This window comes from Lepisma saccharinum, chromosome 13 (assembly GCF_977018435.1).
Source record: "Lepisma saccharinum chromosome 13, izLepSacc3.1, whole genome shotgun sequence".
NCBI lineage: Eukaryota > Metazoa > Arthropoda > Insecta > Zygentoma > Lepismatidae > Lepisma > Lepisma saccharinum.
The window spans coordinates 15,038,431-15,060,043 of NC_139241.1; the positions used below are offsets into that span (position 1 = coordinate 15,038,431).

The 21,613-nt window shown below is 40.1% G+C and overlaps 2 non-coding genes across 2 annotated transcripts; both read right to left on the reverse strand.

Moving 5' to 3' along the window:
* Positions 1-9,933: 9,933 nt before the first annotated feature.
* On the reverse strand, positions 9,934-10,051 carry LOC145997802 (U5 spliceosomal RNA). Its single transcript, XR_014443193.1, has one exon. It is a non-coding gene; the product is annotated as a U5 spliceosomal RNA (small nuclear RNA).
* Positions 10,052-11,613: 1,562 nt separating this feature from the next.
* Positions 11,614-11,731, reverse strand: LOC145997850 (U5 spliceosomal RNA). Its single transcript, XR_014443238.1, has one exon. It is a non-coding gene; the product is annotated as a U5 spliceosomal RNA (small nuclear RNA).
* Positions 11,732-21,613: the final 9,882 nt, after the last annotated feature.

A 21,613-nucleotide genomic window follows, 5' to 3' on the forward strand; every position in this document is an offset into this window, starting at 1 on the left:
TTCCTCCAAAAACCAGGTGAGACGCTTGTTGATCATGCGTTCCATCAACTTGCACACACAGCTAGTTAAGGCAATAGGTCTATAACTCGAGGCTGCGGTGCGTTGTTTACCTGGTTTCAGGATGGGAACAATAATAGCTTCTTTCCAGGAAGTGGGGAAAGAGTCCTCCAACCAAAGCCTGTTGAATACCGCCAAAATGAAATTTCTTCCTCCAATGGGCAGATGACGAAGCATCTCATAGTGGATCTTGTCCACTCCAGGAGCTGTGTTCTTAGAATCTCGAAGTGCCTGATCGAACTCCCGTTCAGTGAATGGAGAGTTGTATGGCTCGGTGTTATGACTTCGAAAAACGAGAGGGCGTCGTTCCTGACGGTCCTTCTCACGGCGGAAACGTGGTTCATAATTTACAGAGCTAGACGCACCAGAAAACTGCGTGGCCAAGATATTAGCTATGTCTCCGGAATCTGTGTACAACGTCCCATCGTGCTCCAGAGCGCTCAGAGGAGTAGATGCACCCCCCTGGATGCGACGTACTTTGGTCCAAACGGCTTTCGACGAAGCCTGCTTCGTCAGAGAAGACACGTATTGGACCCAGTATGACGGTTATTGTCATATGGCATCATAATATTAAAAGAATGTAATGAATGTTGAGAACATTTAAATAACCTACTTACGTCCGTAAACCGGTACAATACGAAGTTCAGAAAATAACGCTAGATGGCACCATTTGTAAGTCATTATAAAGTAAAATTCTTAAATCACATTTTACGTGAATGTTATTTTGAAGTTAAATTCAAAGTCACGGTTTTGCAAGTGCCTTTATAACAAATTTTAATCTCTTGTTGTTGAAGATCTCATTGTCGTAAAATTTACCGCCAAAAACAGTTTGCTTTCGCTATGCACAAGGACATTTTGATGTGACGGCGGCTGCACGCAAGGACAATTTGCAGTGATGGCGAAAACCTATAAAAGTTACAGCGTAATATTCTCCATGCTATCGCATGAATATAGGTAGACAGTTTGTTCAAACGTTTATTACAAAAATATCTTGGACATATACATCTGCAAGTATTGTGATAATATACAACTATTTTAACTGACAAATTATCCGAGTTAATTCTGTTGTACAAAAAAGACGGTGGTACAGGTTAGAAGAAGAGAAAGAAAGAAAGCGGTTGGTTCTGGAGCGGAAGAAGCTTGTTGGTGAAGAGAAGGGATAATCTTTTCCCGTAAAATTTGGTGATCACACATTTGTGAAACAAGGACTGAGTGTTGTTTCCACACCGGCAATGGGTGAGGAACGTCTTTAAGATTTGGAGAAGGAAGATGCGTAAGTGATATGTTAAAAATATCCTTGCTGTTGTTTTCCAAACTTTTAGCATGAGCTCATGTCGACGCAAATTAGGTAGATCTACCAAAAAATAACAGTGTACAAATATGCATGCATTCGTGTGAGGCGTGTGTTGCAAGATAAATTACACAAAAATCGTGTGCAACGTCATGATGTACATCAACTGACAGGCGACGTTTTCATTATCTGGTTCGAGCATTCTTTGTTAAAGAAACAAGAATCTTGTATTTTTCTATGATTAATAGTTGAACTGTGTACAGTGTGTTTGTAACTCATTGAGAGTGCATTAAATACCATAAGTGGTAAAGGATTTATGGTAATTTAAATTTTATTCAGAGTGACCTGTGGGGGGGCTTCCTCCAAAACAAGGGAAAATTACTTGTTGGGGTTCTCAGTTCTCCTGGAGCGTAATACGAAAATTACTTATACTCAGATGGGGTTTCTGACGTCATATTTTATTTCGGGTAGTTGATCTCCCCCGGCAAATTTCCTCCCACCTGCGCTTTCAGGCGCTGCGAGAGTGACCTGTGGGGGGGCATCCTCCAAAGTAAGGGATAATACCGGTTGGAGTTCTCAGTTCTCCTGGAGCGTCATACCAGCACGCCTTCTTACTGGCTCGAATGAGCTGACGGGCACGGGCACGTTTAATGCGGAACTGCTCGAGGTTTGCGGCAGTGTGGTTCCTATTAAATCGATCGAGAGCATGATTGCGGTCCTTGATGGCTGCACCGATCTCCGCAGTCCACCAGGGGACTGGGCGTCGCCTCGCAGGTCCACTGGGATGTGGAATGGAGGTGCGTGCAGCATCATGCACTCCTGATACAAAGATGTCTAAGGCGTCGATTGGTGGTAAAGTCGATGCAAGATCGACCTCAAGGTCCACTGCACGCTCGAAGGCTTCCCAGTCGGCCCGACTGAGATTCCAGTGAGGGTGTTGCTCACGTGATTGCTGAAGATGTTCGATGGTAAGAATGAGAGGGAAGTGATCACTCCCACAGAGATCAGTATGAACGCTCCAAGATGTGGTAGGAGCAAGGCTGGGACTGCAAAAGGACAAGTCCAACGCAGAATATGTGCCAGAGGAAGGGCTGAAATATGCGGGAGTCCCATCATTCAGCAACGTTAAATCTGATGCCTCACGGAATTGATCTACAATTTGACCCCGGGGCTCTGTACGAACGGAGCCCCACAAACAATGGTAGGAATTAAAATCGCCCAAAAGAACTACAGGAGACGGAAGTTGTTCAAATATAGAAAGGAGGTCCTCAAGAGAGAATCGCTCCTCCCTTGTGATGTAGACACAGCACACAGATATTGGCTGTGGTAGATGGACCCGCACGGCGACAGCTTGGAGGGGGGTGGTGAGAAAGATTGGCGTTGAGTGGATGTTATCTCGAACACCGATTGCAACACCACCGTGTGCACGACGACCCTCAGGAAGCTTGTCGGTGCGGTAAAGCGTGTATCCGTTCAGAATCACTGATTCATTTGGACGAAAATGTGTCTCTTGGAGACATATAATGGCAGGGTCAAATTCAGATGTTAGAATTTGCAGTTCCTCGAGATGTGTACGGAAACCGTTAAGGTTCCATTGGAGACAATAAGCCATAGCTGTAGGTGTGATTGTTACCTTTTAAGGCGTACTCTATTTCTAGGCCCTGTCACCTTGATAAATTCTTCATCCGCGGCTTCGTCCTGTATCATGTCCTCGGGTAAGGACACAGAGGGCGAAGGGGATGAAGGAGGAGGAGTGGGGGCGGGTGCTTTGAGCTCCCGCCGGGCAGCTTTCAGCTGCGCCTTAAGTTTCAGGGTGGTGGCTGCCACCCTGACTGGAGAGCTACTGGTCTTCAGGAAGTATTCTTTTGTGTGAACCTGCTTCAACTGCTTCTCTGTGGAGCGAGGAGTGGTTGCTGGTTTCCTCGAAGCAGGACGAGCTACTACAGGAAGTGTTGTTGTTTGCGTGGACACGTCGCTGGTTTGTACCCCTATACTGCGACGGGTAAGAGCAGCTGCAGCAACTGTAGCGAATGGCACAGGTAAAGTGGTGCGTATACTGTCACGGAGACGTTGTTTCGCTTCACCAGCAGAGATTTTCTCTGTGACGACCAACTCTCTGATTTTCTTCTCTTGTTGGAAAGAGGGGCAGTCACGATGCCAGACTGGGTGCTCGCCTTGGCAGTTAATGCATTTGGGACCTGAAGAACAAGGTTCGGTCCCATGATCAGGCTTACTACACTTACCACAAAGGGCGGTAGTTGCCTTGCAGGAAGGCTGAGTGTGCCCAAAGTGCTGGCATTTGAAACACCGCATCGGGTTAGGTATGTACGGACGGACTTTGAGTCTCAAATATCCAGCCCGTACAATATCTGGGAGAGTGGTCGTTTGGAAGGTCACTATGAGTGAAGCAGTTGGTACTAGTTCTCCGGACTTACGAGTCTTTATTCGCTGTACTGCGGTCACATGTTGGTCTGAGAGTGCTTCAAGAATCTCTTCCTCCTCAGCATTTAGCAGATCACAGTGGCGAATCACACCTCTACTACTGTTAAGTTGACGGTGAGGTTCAACATTAACAGGGAAGTCGCCCAAAGATCTTAGCTTTAAAAGGTTGTTTGTCTGGCGATCTGTGCTGGTCTGGATAAGTAGACTCCCGTTTCGCAGCTTCTTTATTTCTGGAACATCGGAACCAGCGGCGTAGTCTAGCTGTTTCTTGATAAGGAATGGTGACAAGTCCTTCAATGTAGCAGCTCCGTGTTTCTTTGTTGTTGCAGAAACATCGTTACTATCGGTCTTCTCAACAATACTGATAACAAGGTAACGTGGCACGTTACTTGTCTTTTCCACTAATTGGAGCGGGCTCGAAGGCCGCGCTCGTTTTGGGGGTTTCCCCCCGTTTGAGTTGTTTTTTGTACCCATATACAAAATTATTTTATGGTGGAGGGTCCATAAATTGTCGCCTCGACATGCCCTCTATGCCGAGGAAGGCCTACCCCCAAAAATGGAGGCTACTCGACGACCAAACCGAAATCCCCGAGGCCACGTTCGCGAATGCACCTACCCCTGCAGCCAACACTGTCCCATCGGCACGTGCAACTCACACCTTGGGATAGGGTTTTTTTATCGAGGTTGTCTCCTCTAGCAGGACCCTTAGTTATAGGGAGGTCAAAGATATGGAGATGAATGACGTGATGGAATGGTGAAAACGTGAGATATGGATGTGAAGAATGAGTGAAATGATGAGATGAAAATGACCTCAATACATAAGTTTCTTAGAGGGAGGTCAAAGATATGGAGATGAATGACGTGATGGAATGGTGAAAAACGTGAGATATGGATGTGAAGAATGGGTGAAATGATGAGATGAAATTGACCTCCCTACTAAGCCCCCTCGCCCCGTCAAGGCAGTCCTACATGGAGGGGGATTTATCTGGTTTATATAAACAGTCATGGACGGGGAAGTGAAACCCTCTCTACTCTGGGTTTTATTTGACCTATAGCTTGCACTAATGGGTTTGGATGCATCGTAATCCATCTTTACAGGTTATCCCGGGCGATATGTAGTAAATCTTCAATCCTGGGCTGGTCCATGTTTTCGTGGAGTTGTTGTATACGTGTCGCTAACGGGTAATGTCCAATGTATCTGAGTGCTCTGTTTTGTACATATTGCAATTTCTGTAAATGCGTTTTAGCGGCCTGTAACCATGTAGGGCCGGCATATAATAATATAGGTCTAATCATCATTTGATACAGATGGAGTCTTGTTTCAATTGACAACGCTGGTGATCTTAGTAGAGGCATGAGGTATCCTGTTCTTTGTTTTGCCCTTCTTGCCACCTCATCTAGATGTGGGCCAAATGTCAGTCTTGTGTCAAGGCTTATTCCTAGGTACTTTATCTTATTGAGCATAGGGACTGGCGTCTGGAATATTTGGAGTTTGATTTTCTCCCTAGCTCCACTCGATGCAAAAACTAAGGTGTTGCTTTTTGTTGGATTTATTTTTATTTTCCATTTCTGAGTCCATTTTATTAATTCTGGCACATACTTGTTAATTCGTTTTTCGCAAGTGGACAGTAATTTTGCATGTACTAACAATGCAGTATCATCTGCATATGTTGCTAGTAATCCTTCTTTCGGATATGGAATATCTGCCGTATATAATGAGTATAACGTAGGGGAAAGGACAGAGCCTTGAGGCACCCCTGCTTCAATAGATCTAGAAGTAGATTTCTGCCCTTGTACAGCTACTATGAACTTTCTGTTTTGCAAATAATTCATCATAATTTTTAAGTAGCACTGAGGTAGCGGAAGTTGTTGTAATTTGAGCATTAGTCCACCGTGCCATACTCTATCAAATGCTTGCTGCACGTCCAGAAATAGACCAGCGACACGATGCTTTCCAATACTGGAGAAGTGTTTGGCGTAGGTAAAGTAGACATGGTAATCGTTGTTCGGCTCCAAGATGTTTTAATAACCTCTGCAAAGTTGTTTACTGCTTCATCGATCTCCTCAGCCGTATTCATTGATTGATGGAGGTTCAGTCTCATATGTGATTGCCGGCGAAAAGCATTCCAATCTGTTTTGGGTTCCTGTAGTGCCTGGAACCTATGATAGTAGATGCCCTGGGCAATAGCTGCGATAACAGGGAGATGATCCGAGGTAAGAGCGTCTTCAACATGTGGTGCAGTACTAATGCCTACTCCTTTGTTCAAAAGTACGTCTAAGACATCAGGTGTTCCTCTTCCCCTAGGGTAGAAAGTAGGGTCCAATGGAGCAGATATAGAAAATTCAGTATCTGGCAGCGCTTGCAGTAGAATATTTCCAGACGGGTTAGATATTCTGGAGTGCCATATAGGATGCTTGGCATTAAGATCGCCTCCAACAATAACGTTTGATCCCAGTGTGTCCAATTGTAGTACGTCTTGATAATCCAGCACTGTAGCTGGAGACCGATACGCTGCAACTAATATCAGATCTTCTGAAGTAGTATGCACCTTAATTGCAATTGCCTCAATTGATGTAAATGTGGGTAGTGCTATTCTTGCCGCGTTGATTCCTTGTCTTGTTAATATGAGAAGTCCGCCTTTTCTTTGTTAGAGTCGGTCTTCACGGAAAATTCTATAACGAGAGATGGTCCATTTCATATGTGGTTTGAGGTGAGTCTCGTTAATTAGTGCAACATCTATATTTTTATTGCAAAGTAGATGAGTGAGTTCAGGTGTCTGATTTGCTATGCCATCGGCATTGTATATCAGCAAATTGATGTGTTGAAGCAAATTATGTCGACTAAAAACAGCCATCAGATTGCATTTCCATCAGTATTTGTATTATGATTGGTATTATAGACATTCCAGAGGTTGCTTTGGAGATCTTTTGTAGTCCTCTGGATACATGTTGCCATATCTTGGTAAAGTTCCATGTATTAGCCAGATCCAGGAGTATTTGCAGACCTTGGCCAGCTTGCCCAGTATTTGTTGTAGGTTGGTGACGTTGTCCCATTCGAGACTGTGGGTCAACTCTGTATGCATAAGATGTATAACGTGCTGCTTCAGTGGGCCTGATAGATGTTGAAGCTGGAGCTGGAGCTGAAGCTGCTGGAGCTGTAGTGCTGGTTCTGACTGGCAGTTATCATCTGAGGTTTTCTCTGTTGTTGATCTATTACAGTGAAGATCCGACAGCCTCTAAAGTTTGCCGGATGTTCTCCCCCACAGTTCGCACATGTGGGGGGATCATCCCTCTTCTTCTGACATTTATATGCTTCATGTGGTTTACCACATTTAACACAGCGTGGTATGGTAAAACATTGTTGCTGGGTGTGGCCTAGACGTTGGCATTTATGGCATTGTATGACTGTTGGGGGCTACGACCTCAATCCTACAGATGTTAATACTTTCCAAATCGTAGATCGTTGATGCTGCTGGTGATCTCTTGAGAGTAATAAGGAATAGTGGTATGTTCTTCCTTCCGGGACCTTTTGGGTTACGCTGGCTCATTTGGTGAACAGTCATAACTTCAAATTCATAATCAATGAGCTCCGACATGATGAACTTTGTATCTAGATCTATAGGAAGATGTCGAAAGACAAACCGAAGTGGACGATTTTGACGATTCGGAGCTATGGCGAATCTTTCTCTGTTTGTTTGAAGATATGTTTTTAATTTGTTGAAATCATTTGATGAAGTACATTGGAAACGTATACTATCCATTGTGTAACGCACCCTTGGGTTAATCTTGGTAGTTTCGATAGTTTTCATGACAAAATTATGAGGTGCCGGTTGATGATAGACATAGATCAACGGCTCTCTGGCAGGTTTTGGTGTGGAAACGGAAGGCGATTTCGTTTTCTCCCTCTGTTTGAATCTGCATATTTTCAGGTTGTAATTCCGGTTGGTCTGATGTGAACGCATCATATCTATTTGATGTTTCAATTGTTGATGGTGGATCAGCAGTCACAGTACTGGCCGGAACTGTCTTCCTTGGAGGTACGCGTTGAAACCCATCGGGATCAACGGTCTTGTTTTGTGTGGATTGCATATAACGTTCTCTTCTATCCGTTGGCTTCATAAATAACTTTTCGGAAGATCTGGAATATACTCGTCGTGGTGGGCGCATTTTCCCTCCTTGCGATTTGGGGATGGCTCCCGTGTGAGCGGATACTCTTCTCTCTTCATTTACAACAGAATCTGATGTGTAACCGTACTACGATACAATGCCCCGAGGTTCCCGGTTGTCGATATTGTGCATTTCAGAATCGCTAAGGCGTTCTGTATCTATCATTGGTTGCCTCGATAGCCTATCAGAGGGAGAAATTGGGAACACGATTTGTCCCCCCTGAATGGTTGAGCTCGTTGGCCTATCGGATGATTGGTTTGTTGAACGTCTTCCGTTATTTCCCTGGACGGGGTCGGGTAGGTTGAAATTCCTCACTGACATCGCGTGTCTATGCCGCGGCGATATCGACGTTCGATGGTCTGGAGCTTCGTTGGGCACCGTGAGGTTTCCACTCGAGGTCCCTTCGGACAGAGGGTTTTCAGGCCACCAATTTTTCCTAGCATATGTTGCAGTTCAATTCACTGCTCACGGGAACGTGTAGGTTCCGTAGGAAGTTGCTGTTTTACTTGTTGAAACATAAAACCTTCTTTTGTGTGATTTTCGTTTCTTAAAACGACAGAATAAGGATATAAATCCGTGCCGATTTCTAATTTGCGTCATGTGCACAGACCAACGTACACAAATGATAAACCGACAGCAAATTCTGCCATCTCTCGGCCACCATTTCAACTATTGGGGACTTGTACTTTGACAACAAATTCCGTTTCACGTAGAATTTTCAGTTTACATGTTCTCATATACAAGACGATTATACTTTCGGGTTTCTCCCACAGGCATGCTTAATAATGTTTCGTAAAGAAACCAAACCGAAGCAAGAAAGAAAATCACCGCAGTTATTTCGGTTGTGACGGGACACTTTCATGTCATGCGATTCTTGCACGTATATATGTAGTGATGGAATCTCGAAATTTACTGTAGATTGGGCAATAGCCATGAATATAGAACAAGATAGTTCCGTGAAAATTACTTAATGTAATAATTCTCGGCATCAAAGCAAGTTACATTTCGACAATTGTAAATTAGAGAGAAAGAAATAAGTAACAGGAATTTTGTGTTCCAAAATTTCCTATCTTTCGCTAACGACTTCATTTTCACAATGTTACTTCCATACAGGGTTGGCAAAATTTGTGTTTTTTCTTTGTTTTAACATGCTTTTAATGTTGATTTGTCGAAAAGGATATATTTTTTTTAAAATATAAAACTTTTAAAACAAAATGCCAAGATGACATTTTTTTTAAGAATAATGAATAATAAGGTATCTGTTGAACATCCAAGGATGGATTGGGTTCATATTACAAGCAAACGCTTCACTGACTTCTTAAAATACACATTTATGTTAGTCTTAAATCTCGCCTGTACGCTGTTCGAGAAGCTCCAACTAATCCACAGATGCCAGGCCCCACTGTATCCACGTGGTAGCTTCTGATTATTTATCACCGTGAATGGAACTAAATATTAAACACCTGCATAAATCATAGCCATGAATTTTAAACGTGGCCCACGGTATTCATCACCACATGTGTGTTATTTGATGTACATTTTGAACCACTGAGCAGATTCTAATGCACAATAAAGAGAATGATACTCATTTAAAGAAAACGCGTAGTTACAAAACACACAATTAATCACAAACTATCAAACGTCAAGTATCAGAATGTGTTTTAAACAAATCTGAAAAAAAAACATGTTTCAAACGCTTTGTTTAAACATTTGAAAGAAACAAGGAAATAGGTTTTAAGCGGAGAAAACATGTTGTTTTAAACACTTTGTTTTGATCATGGTAACTCTGTTTCAATACAATCCTCTCTGAGAAGTCATTTCCATGTTCGGCTTCGTTGTGAAATGACAAGAGCATTTGGAAATTTAGCAGCAAGCGCCCATACAGATCCTCCTGCCTGCAAATTTCAGAAGGTGAGAGATTATCAAGCTGAGCAAGAGCACACATTTTCCCCTACACTTTTCGTTGTTTGCTAATCGGGCTCAGTTTGTACCAAGCCTTTAGAAAAATTGTATTAGACTTGTTTGTTGTTCCGCTTCACGGAAATCTTTAGTAAAAGGCGAAAGATTTTTGCGTATGAAGGGAAACCTGAGTTATTTTCAGGCCACCAACATTTCCTAGCATACGTTGCAGTTCAATTCACTGCTCATGGGAACGTGTAGGTTCCGTAGAAATTGCTGCTTACTTGTTTAAACATAAAAGTTCTTTTTGTGTGATTTTCGTTTCTTAACACGAGAGAATAAGGATATAAATCCGTGCCGATTTCTAATTTGCGTCATGTGCACGGACCAACGTACACAAATGATAAACCGACAGCAAATTCTGCCATCTCTCGGCCACCATTTCAACTAGTGGGAACTTGTACTTTGGCAACAAATTCCATTTCACGAAGAATTTTCAGTTTACCTGCTCTCATATACAAGACGATTATACTTTCGGGTTTGTCCCACAGGAATGCTTAATAATGTTTCGTAAAGAAACCAAACCGAAGCAAGAAAGAAAATTACCGCAGTTATTTCGGTTGGGACGGGTCACTTTCATGTCATGCGATTCTTGCACGTATATATGTAGTGATGGAATCTCGAAATTTACTATAGATTGGGCAATAGCCATGAATATAGAACAAGATAGTTCCGTGAAATTTACTTAACGTAATAATTCTCGGCATCAAAGCAAGTTACATTTCGACAATTGTAAATTAGAGAGAAAGAAATAAGTAAAAGTAATTTTGTGTTCCAAAATTTCCTATCTTTCGCTAACGACTTCATTTTCACAATGTTACTTCCATACAGGGTTGGCAAAATTTGTATTATTTTCTATGTTTTAACATGCTTTTAATGTTGATTTGTCGAAAAGGATATATTTTTTTTAAAAAAACAAAACTATTAAAACAAAATGCCAAGATGCCATTTTTCTTAAGAATAATGAATAATAAGGTATCTGTTGAACATCCAAGGATAGATTGTGTTCATATTACAAGCAAACGCTTGACTAACTTCTTAAAATACACATTTATGTTAGTCTTAAATCTTGCTTGTACGCTGTTCGAGAAGCTCCAAGTAATCCACAGCTGCCAGTCCCCACTGAGTCCACGTGGTAGCTTCTGATTAATTATCATCGTGAATGGAACTAAATCTTAAACACCTGCATAAATCATAGCCATGAATTTTAAACGTGGCCCACGGTATTCATCACCATATGTGTGTTATTTGATGTACATTTTGAGCCACTGAGCAGATTCTAATGCACAATAAAGAGAATGATACTCATTTAAAGAAAACGCGTAGTTACAAAACACACAAATAATCACAAACTATCAAACGTCAAGTATCAAAATGTGTTTTAAACAAATCTGAAAAGAAAAATGTTTCAAACGCTTTGTTTAAACATTTGAAAGAAGCAAAGAAATATGTTTTAAACGGAGAAAACATGTTGTTTAAAACACTTTGTTTTGATCATGCTAACTCTGTTTCCATAGAATCCTGTCTCTGAAGTCATTTCCATGTTCGGCTTCGTTGTGAAATGACAAGAGCATTTGGAAATTTAGCAGCAAGCGCCCATACAGATCCTCCTGCCTGCAAATTTCAGAAGGTGAGAGATTATCAAGCTGAGCAAGAGCACACATTTTCCCCTACACTTTTCGTTGTGTTTGCTAATCGGGCTCAGTTTGTACCAAGCCTTTAGAAAAATTGTATTAGACTTGTTTGTTGTTCCGCTTCACGGAAATCTTTAGTAAAAGGCGAAAGATTTTTGCGTATGAAGGGAAAGAAATGTTGTTTTCAGGCCACCAATTTTTCTTAGTATATGTTGCAGTTCAATTCACTGCTCATGGGAACGTGTTGGTTCCGTAGGAAATTTGCTGTTTTACTTGCTGAAACATAAAACCTCGTTTTGTGTGATTTTCGTTTCTTAAAACGAGAGAATAAGGATATAAATCCGTGCCGATTTCTAATTTGCGTCATGTGCACGGACCAACGTACACAAATGATAAACCGAAAGCAAATTCTACCATCTCTGGGCCACCATTTCAACTAGTGGGGACTTGTACTTTGGCAACAAATTTCATTTCACGAAGAATTTTCAGTTTACCTGTTCTCATGTACAAGACGATTATACTTTCGGGTTTGTCCCACAGGAATGCTTAATAATGTTTCGTAAAGAAACCAAACCGAAGCAAGAAAGAAAATTACCGCAGTTATTTCGGTTGGGACGGGTCACTTTCATGTCATGCGATTCTTGCACGTATATATGTAGTGATGGAATCTCGAAATTTACTATAGATTGAGCAATAGCCATGAATATAGAACAAGATAGTTCCGTGAAAATTACTTAACGTAATAATTCTCGGCATCAAAGCAAGTTACATTTCGACAATTGTAAATTAGAGAGAAAGTAATAAGTAAAAGGAATTTTGTGTTCCAAAATTTCCTATCTTTCGCTAACGACTTCATTTTCACAATGTTACTTCCATACAGGGTTGGCAAAATTTGTGTTATTTTCTATGTTTTAACATGCTTTTAATGTTCATTTGTCGAAAAGGATATATATATTTTTTTAAAAAATATAATATTTTTTTAAATAAAACTTTTAAAACAAAATGCCAAGATGACATTTTTTTAAGAATAATGAATAATAAGGTATCTGGTGAACATCCAAGGATGGATTGTGTTCATATTACAAGCAAATGCTTGACTAACTTCTTAAAATACACATTTATGTTAGTCTTATATCTCGCCTGTACGCTGTTCGAGAAGCTCCAACTAATCCACAGTTGCCAGGCCCCACTGAGTCCACGTGGTAGCGAGCCTCTGTCGACTGGCACTATGGCCAGTATAATTTTGTGTGTATTGTCCTGTTTTTTGTCCTTGTGTGTGCTGAGTGCCTGTTGGCAGCCTCAGGTTTTAACAGAAGTCAGAACTTTTTAAGATTTTTAATTATGCAACGTTAGAGTTGTCATATGTAATGGTAAGGGGCTGGCCCCCGTATAATGTGACGGGAGCAAAATAGCCTAAGTGCTGACGCTCCCACAATTTTAAAATCAAATTCAAATTCAAAATCCACGTGGTAGCTTCTGATTAATTATCATCTTAATGCCAAGCATCCTATATGGCACTCCAGAATATCTAACCCGTCTGGAAATATTCTACTGCAAGCGCTGCCAGATACTGAATTTTCTATATCTGCTCCACTGGACCCTACTTTCTACCCTAGGGGTAGAGGAACACCTGATGTCTTAGACGTACTTTTGAACAAAGGAGTAGGCATTAGTACTGCACCACATGCTGAAGACGCTCTTACCTCGGATCATCTCCCTGTTATCGCAGCTATTGTCCAGGGCATCTACTATCGTAGGTTCCAGGCACTACAGGAACCCAAAACAGATTGGAATGCTTTTCGCCGGCAATCACATATGAGACTGAACCTCCATCAATCAATGAATACGGCTGAGGAGATCGATGAAGCAGTAAACAACTTTGCAGAGGTTATTAAAACATCTTGGAACCGGACAACGATTACCATGTCTACTTTACCTACGCCAAACACTTCTCCAGTATTGGAAATTTTACTTTGTTTGACACGATGGGCCCGACGTCGCTGGTATAGAACTCAATCACCCCACCATCTTTACGAATGGAGGTTGCTTGCCAAAGAATTACATAATTTCCTAGTAAGAGAGCGGACCTCCCAATCGGATGAACGTCTACGAAAACTGGAACCACAAGATAGGCAATTTTGGAAGTTAGCGCGCACTCTCAATGCAAGAGATAAGCTAACGTTGAATTCCTTAAATTCTCCAGAAGGACCTATAGTGAATCCTCAGGAATTAGCGGAAACTCTTGCAGACCAATTCCAAACGCATTTCAAACTTAATGCAGAACTTAATGATCAAGAAACAGAGCAAGAGGTTCAAAATATATCCAACCAACTTCTACAACATCCATCGATTCTTGATGCTCCACACGTAATACCTCGTGAAGTCCAAAGGCTGACAAAGAAGCTTAAACCGAAAGCAGCACCTGGCCTAGATGGTATTCCACCTGCGGCACTTCAGAATCTCACAAGAAAGGGGTTTGTGTAACTTGCCAAACTTTTTACTAACATTATACGACTGGGCTATTTTCCAACACAATGGAAAATGGCAAAGATCATAGCTATTCCAAAAATGGGAAAGAATCCGCACGAGAAGACAAACTATAGGCCTAAAAGTCTATTATCTCAAGTTAGTTTGCTTTTCGAAATTGTGTTGTGCCAGCGTCTCACAGTTATTATAGACGAACATCAGCTAATACCAAACCACCAATTTGGCTTTCGGAAAAATCACGGTACTACCGAACAACTTGTCAGAGTCGTTGACTATATTGCTGTTCATAACAACAGAAAGCATCGTGTCGCTGGTCTATTTCTGGACGTGCAGCAAGCATTTGATAGAGTATGGCACGGTGGACTATTGCTCAAATTACAACAACTTCCGCTACCTCAGTGCTACTTAAAAGTTATGATGAATTATCTGCAAAACAGAAAGTTTATAGTAACTGTCAAGGCCAGAAATTTACTTCCAGATCTATTGAAGCAGGGGTGCCTCAAGGCTCTGTCCTTTCCCCTACGTTATACTCATTATATACGGCAGATATTCCATATCCGAAAGAAGGATTACTAGCAACATATGCAGATGATACTGCATTGTTAGTACATGCAAAATTACTGTCCACTTGCGAAAAACGAATAACAAGTATGTGCCAGAATTAATAAAATGGACTCAGAAATGGAAAATAAAAATAAATCCAACAAAAAAGCAACACCATAGTTTTTGCATCGAGTGGAGCTAGGGAGAAAATCAAACTCCAAATATTCCAGACGCCAGTCCCTACGCTCAATAAGATAAAGTACCTAGGAATAAGCCTTGATACAAGACTGACATTTGGCCCACATCTAGATGAGGTGGCAAGAAGGGCAAAACAAAGAACAGGATACCTCATGCCTCTACTAAGATCACCAGCGTTGTCAATTGAAACAAGACTCCATCTGTATCAAATGATGATTAGACCTATATTATTATATGCCGGCCCTACATGGTTACAGGCCGCTAAAACGCATTTACAGAAATTGCAATATGTACAAAACAGAGCACTCAGATACATTGGACATTACACGTTAGCGACACGTATACAACAACTCCACGAAAACATGGACCAGCCCAGGATTGAAGATTTACTACATATCGCCCGGGATAACCTGTAAAGATGGATTACGATGCATCCAAACCCATTAGTGCAAGCTATAGGTCAAATAAAACCCAGAGTAGAGAGGGTTTCACTTCCCCGTCCATGACTGTTTATATAAACCAGATAAATGAAATGACAAGCAAGTTAATGTAATGATTGTGATTGTGAATGTTCATATATATGTAATAGTGAGTAGATTTTGGGGATTTTCTGGGAACATTGTAAATTGTACAAACGCGACAGTTGCGTTAGTTTTTGTAAAACATTGATGTAAAGAAAAGTAATTTTTGTAACAGTATTGTAAATTATTGTCGATTCCAGTTAATGTTAAGTAGTAGTAAATACAATATTATAAACTCAAGAAAGTATGAACCCCCCTCAAGCAGAATTGTCTACACTTAAAACAAGCTCAACATGCCCATATGAGTTTTTTGCTCAAGTGTGGAACCCTGTCTAATCCAAGATTTTTGTAAAAAAGCCCTCATGGATTCCATGAGAAAGTATGAACCCCCTCAGATTGATGTGCCTATACGTACAAAAGGCACTTTTGTGAGATTGCTGTCCATAAACTTGTCAAAAATATGCCCCTCTTGATGGCCACACTTAAAACTAGGCCAGGACACACACACACACACACATATATACACCCATCCACACATACACATATTTACTTCTTGTTTAAGTTCAATTGGATACCAGGTTCAAATTGTATATTAAAACAATGCAATATGCAGAGACCCTCTAGAATTGCTCCGTGACTCTCTCATTTCTTACATCATAAACATATGATTTTTCTCCTATGAGAATAACACTACATATGGTGTTATCAGGTAATGCCTCATGGAATTCACAGATAATTTTAATGTTTGTCCTGTCATTCACCACAACTTGTTTTCTTTTTGAAGTGTTGATTACAAACATGGGTCTCTGTGCTTTGAATTCATCTGGAGTGTAATACATATCAGTATTGCCTGTAGTGACACGTTTGAAGGAAGAAAATGCCTCATATAATTTGAGGAAATCATCCTTGGACATGTCTAAATTGTAATTTTCTCTAGGAAAGACCTCATTTCTGCCATTTTTAAGATATATGTTCTTGATGTTGCAGGTATCAAATTTACTTGAATTTTTTTCCTGATTGTTGTGTCTTCCAGTCTGAAACAATACCACTACAAAATCAGGCATGTCGTATTGTATGCTGGAGAATGAATTTGTAGCATCAAATTCATAATATGTACCAGTTGCGGGCTTCTGTACACATTGATATGTATAAAATTGTAGAGGAATCTGTGGATTTTTTATTATATCTGCTTTGTATTTAAGAGCATAACTGGCTTCATATTCAACAACAGGGATTCTTAACTCCATAGTCTGAATAATGCATTTGCCTGCATCAGGTAGGGTATTGGGCAGAGCTTCTCCTGTGGGGTTTATTGCACTGTACCTCATCAAAGCATTGTTATCATTTGCAGCTCTTCTAAATGTAATTCTTAACCCACCCTTCCACATAATTTCTTTATAATCTGAGAAGAATCCTGGCAATAGGCGCATAGGGAACAGCACAGTGTGGTTTTTAGATAATATCTTATCACCAGCCTCAAATCCACCTATTTTGTAGTATGAAGCCTCGGTTTTGGATAATTTTAATGTGGCCAAAGCTGTGGAGGTAATGCCGGGATAATCTATTCTGTTTATAACAACGCCATGCTTTCTGATCTCAATTTCAGAGAACAGATGAGGCACAAAATTATCTACAAGTCTTATATTTGTATTTGCCGGATAATCTGTTCCATCGAGCTTTACAACATCAAATTTGATGTATAGATCTGCTCTGTGGGGGTGTATAAATCCATCCCCTACATCAAGATCAACCTCAATTTCTGTGTTGGGTTGATTTAAATTTGCAAAGGTCCTCCTGTTTGGGGGGAATGATTGTAGCTCATAACTCTCAATATTTTCCATTTTCTTCTTGTATGTATTTTTATTTAAATGTTAATCTCTATGATTGCAGTTGTTGTGGCTCCGGCAAAATCAACTAATTCTTCTTTTTCATTAGTGACCATCAATTCAATATTATCTATTCTGTTATGACACACAGGAAAATATAATGTTGGGGATGGATTGTAGATAATAGGCTCCATGAATTCAGAATTAGGCTTGAATGTTGCAATGATGCCTGTTTGTTTGTGAGTGCCTATGCCATTTGATTTGGTGATCATACCCTCAGCCACATTGCAGTGAATATTCAGAGTCTCTATGGCTAAGAATTTAGGTATATTCATAGCAGTGTGTTTGATGCCTGGTTCAAGTTTTGTGTTGTTCTCAAATCCCAACAGCTCTCCTATAGTAGCCAGATCCACTGTTTCTGTAGCAGATACAATCTCTACTCTGTGAGTGACAGAATTTTGACTTAATACTACACCTCTGGGTAATTGAGCATTTAGAGTGGAGAGATTATATTGCCCTGGAGTGATGACAATTTTTTCATCCCCTACTGCAATTGTGTTGTTGTGGTGTGTAATATTAGGGATTAGGTACATGCCATAAAATGCTCTGAGAGCTATTGTTTTGGGATACACTATGTCATCATGTAATTTGAGTTTCAATATTGAATTTTGGCTGGTGAGATGAAATACCCCCATGATGTTTCAGATACCACAAGGCTTTTTGAAAATCTTCAATTGATGGTTTATTTATTTGAGACATGTATCTAAGAACAGATAAACACAAATGTCCGCAATTAACATCTCTGAAATTTTGAACACGGGCATTATTGTAATAAAGATTAGATGAATTTAGATATTTTATTAAATTTTCAGGTGGAACACCTCCAAATGAATCAAACACAAATGCCTTATTTTTTAAATATTTAAGATAACAGATCCAGTGAGTGCCCTGATTTTTGTACTTATCCAAATTGACAATGCCACACTCTTTGTTGAGTGGTTGTTCTGGTAAAGAATCAGACATGTACACACCTCTAAAATGTTTGATGCCCAGTGGCTTGATTAAAGCTTCAATATCTTGGTTTGTAAGCGGCTCTTGTTTTTTTTAAACTTATTCATGGCTCTCTTAACACCTTTGCCTTGTTTCTCCATGGCCAGGTTATGGCGCTTCTGCTCATCTAATTCTGCCCTATTCTTCTTGGCATCTATTACTGTTTTTGCTATGGCAGCTGATCCCCCAGCCAAGCTCCCCACAGCCCCGAGAGCAGCTAAGATGGCAGGGATGGTAAATATAAATCCCCCCACATGTGATTTTTTCCTTGATTGCTGTAATTTTTTTAATTGGGGGGTACTAAGCAACAATTTCATACCATGCCCCTTTGCAATACAAGAATTTTTTTTCTTGCGCTGCTTTTTTGTTAAGAGACTGTCAATAGTTTTAAGAGATTTGAGACCTGCATAAGGTACTTGATACATAACACCCTTGGCCTTCATTGTAGGTTTATTATATACATATTCACAACCCCCACCCCAGTTTTTGTTTGGTGCTCATAGCTATGGTGGTTCCCAATGCTGCTATTTTTTCACTCAAAGAAGCATCTTTGCTTACAAATCTGCCAAATGCAGCCTCTTCTAATTTCTTGTCTGCAACATGTCTCTTGTCAAGATCAGAATGTGTGTTGTATGCAATATCATGGTCTCTACAAGCAGCATCTAAGGGATTAACACCAGGATCCCCTCTGTTTAATCTATGGTCCAATTTTGTACCGGGACCACAATATTGATAGCCTGGAATATGTAATTCAAATGGCAGCTTGTTTATAATATCATTAACAAGGCCCCGACCCTCAGAAATATTCCAAAATTTAGGTGGTAGAGTGTTAATAATTTTTATAAGATATCCAATCCCTTTAGTGTCATTTACTATAAAATTAGACAATTTTGTGCTTATCATGTCCATAATTCCAACCTTTTCATTGTAAAAATTGTGATTCCCAGCATTTTCCTCCCCAGCTATCACCAATAACCTATCTACAAGTTTCCTGACATCATCAACCCACACAAATTCTTTAGGCAGGGTGTTGTATTGTTTGATTCCACTGCCAGTCTTGATTTGTGACCATATGGGCTTGATTAAATTGTTGTATTTTGCCCCACTGCTAGACTTGACTCTTTTTTTGTGTGGGATCATTGTTCTGGTATAGAGCATCTGATTTTACTAATATTTCTTTGTAATGCTCATAATCTTGATCTGTATAGCTGCCAGGTCTCTTCCTGGTCATGAGTTCCCACAATCCAGGTGTTCCGGAGTACTTAACAAAAGCACTTTTTTCTCCAAGTCGAGATTCTGAATATACAATTATATCATCTCCCATAAATGTTACTCTGAAATTGCCAATTCTATGTATGATGCTGCCATCAAGCTCTGTGTCAGCATATAAGCCAAAGACCTCATCTTTATTGTCTTTAGGTGTGGTTAAATATTTTTGAGCAAGAAGACCCAATTCAATAGGATCCTGACTAGCCTCAATTCTTCTAGGAGCAATAGGACTAGGTGTATGAATACTGGAAAGTGGGGTGAATGGATAATCTAATATGTTCCTAGCAGCTACAGGTACAAGCTCTGTGAGCAAGTTTTGATTTTGCTCTGTAACAGTTTTGATATTCTTACCTAAATTATTAATAGCATCAATTACAGGCTGTTCTGTTTGTTTGTGTTTTTCATAAATTCCACGGTTCTCTGATTTCCATCCCTTAAATCTTTTTACAAGATAATCTCTTAACTTAAGATCATCAATGATTGGCCTTTTCATGGTTATTTATATATGTTTCAATATCTAAAAAATTGTTGATTTTATTTCTGTATTTGCCACTATTGGGTGTTCTTGTCATATCAATTGTAACAAACCCATAACTGTCCTGGCTCCAGCACTTGCTGCAAAATTTAGAAAAATCATTGTAGCTCAAGTCCCCACCTACATATTCATCATGTATGTGTTTGAGGTTGGTATGGTCTTGATGAAACACACATATAAAATTGCTGTTGTCTCGAATCAGTTGCTTGGGTATTTTTGAAAAAGTCTGTGCCAGGTAGAAGCAATCAATGTTTTTGTGCCGGCCCTGTGTAAAAAAATTCCTAACCTTGTTTTGATTATCTAATATAATATCATCAAACACAACAACAGAATTATCGAGATAGTCATGAAGTGGCTTAACATCTGGTTCAAAAGTGGCAATATCCAATCCATCATATAGCTTCATCAGCTGCTGATATTTTAATTGTTCCAAGCTCTTAGAGAAGATATACAAGTGCCTGTTTTTCCAGTCTAACCAGTTGGGTGCCAATAAAAAATTATCAACCATTAGTGTAGTTTTACCACAAGCAGATGGCCCAACAATAAGACACCTAATATTATCAGGTAGCAACTTGCCATTTCTCTTATTCTGCTGTTCAGGTTCTGGCAGCCTTTTTATAACATCCCAGGTGTTCATATTATCACTTTGTCTGCATCGATCCAGCTGTGTTCTGGAAGTCCTAGCCATTTGACAAATAACTTGTTGCCTTTTCTGCGGATAATTTTTTCTATGAGATATGTGTCAGGCTGTTTAGTTTTGCTGAGCTCTTGTTCATAGAACCTGCCTTTGAGAATTTCTCCTCGGTGATCCTTTATTATATATGTGTTAAGGGTCCCGGGTTTAACTTGAACCACTGTAAATAATTCAGTGCTCCAGTTTCTTGTAAAGCCTCTCTTGAATAAGTGCTTATATTTGCTGATTCTTACTTGATCACCCACCTTGTATTTGGCCTTTCTTGTTGTTGGCTGATATTTAGGATAATAAACAGTGCTGATCAATTTTTGCTCATCAGATGAAGTTACTTCAGAGGGTTTCATGTTGATTGTGGAATGGACCGAGTTGTTATATTTTTGTAGAAGTTCTGGAAGAATATTAATCCATTTATAATTACCTTGAAGTGTAAATTGTTTATACATAAGATTTTTTAAGGTTCTGTTGAATCTCTCTACAATTGAGGCTTTGAGATCACTGTAACTCGAGTAATGTTGTATTGCCTGGCTTTTAATAAATTGTTGAAACACTGAATTATAAAATTCCTTGCCATTATCTGTTTGCAAATAGCGCGGGGATCTTCCACTCTGATTGATGATTGTCCTGAGGGCTTCTGTAACACATGTTCCAGTCTTGGATTTGAGTGGCACAGCCCAGGCAAATTTTGAAAATGTGTCTATTACAGTGAGTAGATACTTGTAGCCCTTGTTGATTTTGTCTAAGTTTTTCAACTGTCCACTTGCCATTTCAATCAAGTCGCTCTGCCATAAATCATCTATGCTTTTTGTGACTACTGGGAGTCTCTTAAAATTATGTCGGGCTTGTCTGTGTAATTCATCAACAATAATTTTTCTAGACATAATATGTAAACAAGAATATTGCAACTATAGGGTGTTCAGCAGCTGAGACTGCAGGATTTTCT